Raw genomic sequence first — 6,952 nt, forward strand, 5'->3', positions numbered from 1 at the left:
TCTTAAAGGACCATCCTTCGTTAGTCTGTTAATTTTGTCTAGACCAATATGTCCAAGTCTCAAATGCCACAGATATGTTTCACTATCGAAATCTTTTTTTTTGTCTTTTAATAGATCTGGGATTTGTAGTTTTAAATAATTCAAAATTATAAACATGGTCGACGTTGGAATCTAACTTGTAAAGTGCACCTTCAGACTTTGCAGAACAAATTTCAAAACCATATTCTGAAATAACAATCGAATTATTATTAAAAGAAATATTAAAACCTTGTTCATGCAATTTTGATAAGGAAATCAAATTTCTAGTAAATCCAGGAATAAAATAAACATTGCTCACACAATAAATTTATTATTATAAAAAACTAGGCGACCTTTTCCAACTTCAGCTGCCGAGATCTCCTGTCCACTTCCAACTCCCATGGTCACCTCTCCATGAGCCAGCTTCCTCGAAGTATTAAGACCCTACAAAGAAAAACAAGCATGATTAGTGGCTCCAGAATCAACTATCCAAGATGAAAAATCTCCTTCCACTAAACAAGATTCTAAAACAAGCAAATCAAATTTACCCTTCTTTTTGTCTTTCAGTTCAGCCAGGTACTTAGGACAATTCCTTTTCCAATGATCATCAACTCCACAATGAAAGCATGCTCCTTTCAGTGCCTTCTTTTTGAGTTCTTTGCAGAATTATTCTTCTTGGAAGACTTGTTGGTCTTCTCTGGTTGTTTGCCATTTTTCTTGTCCATTCCTTGACCACCCTTAGTTTTCTTCAAATTACCATTTGAAGAGAAAGGCTTGGATTCAGCAACATTTGCCTCCTCAACTTTAGTGGAACTTTTGTTTAGAGACTCAAAAGTTTGCAACTCATTCAATAATTGGGTCATGTTGTACTTTAACTTGTTCATAACATAGTTGGTAGTGAATGCTACAAAAGCTGGTGTGAGAGATTCAAGTATCACACTTACTTGAGTTCTCTCATCAATGGTCGCACCATGGATTTATGCATCGTGTAATATGTTGACCATGTCTAGGACATGTTCTCTGACAGAAACATTTTTATTCATTTTCATATTCATGAAGCTTCTAGTAGCATCATGTCTATACTTATCAGATTACTAACCAAACATGCCTTGTAGAGATTCCCAAATCTCATAGGCTGTTTCAACAGTTTCAAACTTCTTTATGAGCACATTGCTCATACTAGCAAGCATATAGCATTTGGCCTTATTGTTAGATAAGATCTAATTGTCATACTTCTCTCTAGCAGTTTTGGTAACAGTGAGAGCAGGAACCTCAAGACATTCCTCATTAAGGACAAACATGTGGTTTTCACATATCAAAACAATGTTCATGTTTGATTTCTATTTCATCTAGTTATCACCAGTCAATTTTTCATTAGCAAGTAAAGCAGTTACAGGGTTTGGATTGGACATATTGATGAGAATTAAATAAATAAAATATAATGAATTAATGCATATAATAAATATCAGTTTAAATTTGGAATAATAAATATGATGCATGAATGCAACACATAAAATAACACACCAAAATAGGTACTAGTCCACGATAGATTAATTTAAAAATTAATGGACTGCCTTAGGGTAGGTTAGACTAATCACAAATTAAATCTTGAGACAAGATCTCAACTCCATAAGTGAAAACTTAAAAACTCATTTTTTCTCTTTTGACGTATGAATTACCATTAGTTTGGTCAAGATGCACTAGTCATACTCGAAAGCCTAGATACATCTTCGGAGTGTAACCCATTATTTTTTGATCAATGACTTAACTTAAGGGTGTGACTTAAGGTCAGTCAAACTTGAAATACATTACTAATCTTATTCTCTTATGAGAAGTCAACATTGAGATAAAATAAACATATTCAGAAGTCTTTCCTTAGGGAGGTCACAAACGGAGGCGACACGAGGCCCTTCTTATGCCTCTCGGTGTTCAACCAATAATGGAGACCATGAGACTTATTGTCATAATTCCCTCTCCCACTCACTATTTTTAAAATTGTGCTTTTCTCAAAATCAATATTTTTAAATTCGATTGTAAAACTAATTATATTAATTTTACCAAATGATATTCTAATAAATACTAATCCAATTATGCAAAATAAATAATCATGCCCTAGATTTTATTTTGCCTTTTTAAATAAAATACCATTTTATTTAATAAAACAATTTTATTAAATAAGAAAATAAACAACTTGAAATTTTTTTTACCATCTTAACTAATTAAGACTAAATTAATTATATGAGTTATCAAATAAAAACATATAATCAATCCTAAGCATGTTTCTAAAACAATTGCATGCTTAATATGTACTATGTGGGTAATATGTATGGCATGTTATAATGTATGATAAAATATTAAACAATTTAATCATGTTCAAGCAAATAAATAAATAAATAAATGCGGGTTGGGTGCTTTGGGTATTTCTAGAAAAATTACAACACTTGCAAAAAAATACACAAAAATAATTAAACTAACTAAGGCCTAATGAAGAACAACTCCTTTGGTCTTGGACCTTCTCTTTTAGTCTTTTTGGCCATTACCATTTTAATTATCCATTATGAATTAAATAACCTTTTAATTATTTTAAATAACTTTAAAATAATCAAACTTTGGGTTTTAATACCCAACAAGTTATTAAGGCCCAATTGGAATTTAGACCCACCACAGTTAACTCAAAAATTATAATTAAAATACTTTTAATTATATTGGGCTTAAACATGCCCAAATGGATAATTACACATCCATTAAGGTTTGTGTTGACGGTGAAATCTCGTCAACGAAATTAGGTCAGAAAACTCAAAGGTAAGTGTGGTGATGTTTAGACAAGAACTTAGAATGAACTTATGGAAGGGTAAACGCAGATCAACAATAGAGTAAAAAATGTATATTGCTTAATAGCCTCTGCATACAATGAATTTTCCAACCCCTCATTTTGAGCGGTCAAGCTCTATTTATAGCTGGGCTCTAATGGCCCCTTATACATGGTGGTCCCTTAAGACAGAATAGTACATGAGTACATTTTCAGGGTAATTGCACAGGTGGTAGTGGTGTTGGAGGAGTGGTGGTCTGCTCTAGTACGTGTCAGGGGTCTGAAAAAGTACTCCTGTCTTGGTACCATACTGTGCCTCCACTACTTGTCGGGTACGAACCTCATAAGCGTGTTGAGGGAGTCCTGACCACGTACCATTCTTGTACTGCCACTACTAGTCTGGCGCGGACACCGTATCCGTACTCTAACTCTTCTTGGTCTGTAGGCTTATTCCGTATACGTACAGGTACCTTGTACCTGATGGTTATTCTCACATCTCCAAGATATGTACCTACTCAAAGCTATCCCATATTCTACTAAGTGTAGGGAAGCTTGTGAGTTAACATGAATGATATATTCAGGTCTCTACACCACTATTAGCTTGACACCAAATAGTTTTGCGTCTCTCTTATTGCTCCTCATACGTCCCATCAAGAGGTCTTAGACTCCACACGGGCACGCGAGGCGCTGACATCACTGCATGGGGGCACCTTGGCGAGAAGAAGTGCTGGCACGCAGCACGGATACGGGACACCTTGGCATGACTGAGTGTGGTGGGGTGCGAGACCCTTGGTGGTGCGAGGCGTGAGGCGCCCTCTAGGGGAGCTGGTGGTCTGCGCCGCAAAGCAAGGAGCGGCTCACTGTGCGAGACCCTTCTTGCGGCATGGACCCATGTGCACGAGGCGCCTAGGTGAGGTCATGCCTTGCGAGACACGCGCGGGCGAGGTGAGGTGTGCGACAACCTCTTGGCGCGAGGCGAGGTGGGCTGCGATACATCTTGGGGGTGCGAGGTGCCCTCTAGGGGAGCTGGTGGTCCAAGCCGTGAGGCACCTAGGTGAGGTGTGCGACAACCTCTAGGCGCGAGGCGAGATGGGGGCCTCGCGTGGGAGGCTCGTGTGTGCATGGCCGAGGCGAGACGGGGGGCCTCGCGTGTGCATGACCAAGGCGAGATAGGGTCTCGCGTGCGAGGCCCGGGTGTGCAGTCGAGTCGCGAGACGCGCACGGGTCGTGGGCAGCCTCGCATAGTGAGGCCCTCGTTGCCTTGGCGGGTACTTGGGCATGTCGGGAAGCCTCGCAGGGGAAGGTCCTTGTAATGACCCACTAATCTAGACTAATTGGACCATTATCGAAACTATACATAAATCTTACATTTTTACGAAAATACCATAATTTATTGAGTAACTTGAAAATAAGAGTTATTTACAAATAAACAGAATACTAAGAAGGATTTTGGGATCCCATTGTCTTTAAAACAAAACAAGATTTAAAAAAAAAGACATTACATAATAATGCGGAAAATACACATAAAAACCATAAAAACATAAAAGGAGACTATATCCTCGAATCGAATAACGCTCGGCCCCTTGACTCCATTCATCATCGATACACATTCTCCAAGCGTCACGAATCTTTCCGCCTCTAAACTTATTTTCCTGCACATAAACAGAAAGGAGTGAGCCTAATGCCCAGTAAGGAAAATCTAACACAAAGTCACATACATAATTTCATAAGAAAACATAAAGACTTAACATAACACATATAACATACACTTATTATAATGGCCATTATTACTTGGGGTCCCATAGACTAAACAAGCATATGCCCATGGGATTAGTGGGGTCCTACTAGCTAAGTAGGTCATATGCCCATAACCCATTTGGGGTCTTGTTAGTCATATGGGTCATATGCCCAAGCCTACAAACATACACATATATCATAACACTTTTAATAACATAAAACATATAGATAACATAATCACATAACATGTTAATTCTAGCCTATTTTCCTTACCAAAGTTACCGAGATTATGGACTGAGTTGGGATTGTTGGAACACTCCTAAAACCATAAGAAAGAGTAAGTCTAAAGAAAGGAGATGAAATGAAAGAGATGGAAAGACTAAACCATAGAAAACATACTTACCGACTTATATGCTTAAAAGCTTGGATTCCCTAACCAAAAGAAGAATAAGGTTAGGGGACTGAGTAGAAGGTTTTGAGAAAGGAAATAACATAAAAATACAGAAAAGAACTAGAGTTTTGGGTTTACCTCAAAGATTGCAAGATCAATCTAACCTTCACCGAAATACTATAGAACTCACTTCCCAAAGTGTTTGATAAGCTTATGATGTTTAAGCTTATAGTTTTTCCCCAAACCAAGTGTTTACACTCTCACACTCACTTAACACTAGCAGCCTCTGAACTTAGAGCAAATGGTGAATAATGGCTGGGTACTAGGTCCTATTTATAGAGTTTGGGAATGAAAATATCTTGATTTTACTTGAATAAAAATAATGGCTTTTTAGGTGAAAATCATTTGAATAATCGTTCAGCAGAGGCTGAAGACTCGTTCAGAAGATGTTGGACTGTTGAAGGAGTTTGAATGGATGAAAGGAAAAGAATTCAAAAGTATTTGAATTCATGCTGGTGGAGGCGATATATCGCCCCCTATAGGCGATATATCGCCTGGACCTTTGTTCCCGAGGCGACCGTGCATCGATTCGTGTTTTCCGTATCTACGTGCTGCGACATATCGCCCCCTATAGCTGCGATATATCGGCATACGCTGAATATTTAAACACGAATTTACACATTTTTAGCTGAGTTTGAATGGAGTAAACAGCCTTGACTAAGCCCTCAACGTGCTCAAAGCTGCTGACTGACCCTATACATTCAAACTTTTACCCTTATTTAATTTAATCCTCAAAAATACTTAATCCTTAATTACCATTCAAAACATGTGCTTAAAATCCTATTGGTTGATGTCTAAACCTTATAATATAATAATATAATCCTTAATATCAGACACATTAATCAAACCTTAGGTTATACTTAATATTCTTAAACTATAGGTTAAACTTAGAAAATCTATAAGTATTACTATGAGTGTCCAAATAACTCCCGGTCTGAACCAAAAATCCAAAGTAACAATGATAACACTAAACATACTATAATACTACTAAACAATTAGCTAAGTAAAGTTCTTGGACTCTACAATTCTCCCCTACTAAAAAGAATTTCGTCCTCGAAATTTACTTACCAAATAATTCCGGATACCGGCTTTGCATGTCCTCTTCCAACTCCCACGTTGCCTCGCGTTCAGAACTATTGCTCCATAGGACTTTAACTATAGGAAAGCTCTTGGACCGTAACTGCTTCATCCCCCTATCTAGGATGCTAACCGGTCGTTCCTCGTAACTTAAGTCCTTCTGGAGTGCTATGGTGTCGTACTTGAGGACGTGAGATGGGTCTGACACATACTTGCGTAACATCGAGATGTGGAAGACGTTGTGACTATCGGCTAGTGCTGGCGGTAGGGCTAGTCTATACGCAACTGGTCCCACTTTGTCCAATATCTCAAAAGGACCTAAGAATCGGGGACTGAGCTTGCCTTTCTTCCCGAACTGCTTGACACCCTTCATAGGAGATATCTTCAGGAAGACTTGATCTCCAACTTGGAACTCCACATCGCATCTCTTGGTATCTGCATAGCTTTTCTGTCAGCTTTGAGCAGCAAGCATACGCTGTCTAATATGCGTTACTGCTTCTTGAGCTTGCCTAACAGCTTCGGGCCCTAGAAGCTGCCTTTCTCCTACCTCGTCCCAGTGCAACGGTGATCGGCACCTTCTTCCATATAGCAACTCATAAGGTGCCATTCCGATCGTCGACTGGTAGCTGTTGTTGTATGAGAACTCGATCAGCGGTAAGTACTTGTTCCACGATCCTCCAAAGTCAAGTACACATGCGCGTAGCATATCCTCTAAGATCTGAATCGTACGCTCTGACTGCCCATCTGTCTGAGGATGGAAAGCTGTACTAAGACTTAACTTAGTACCCATGGCTTGCTGTAAGCTTCTCCAAAATCTTGACGTAAACACTGATCCTCTATCTGATACTATCATCTTGGGG

This window comes from Humulus lupulus, chromosome 1, assembly GCF_963169125.1.
Source record: "Humulus lupulus chromosome 1, drHumLupu1.1, whole genome shotgun sequence".
NCBI lineage: Eukaryota > Viridiplantae > Streptophyta > Magnoliopsida > Rosales > Cannabaceae > Humulus > Humulus lupulus.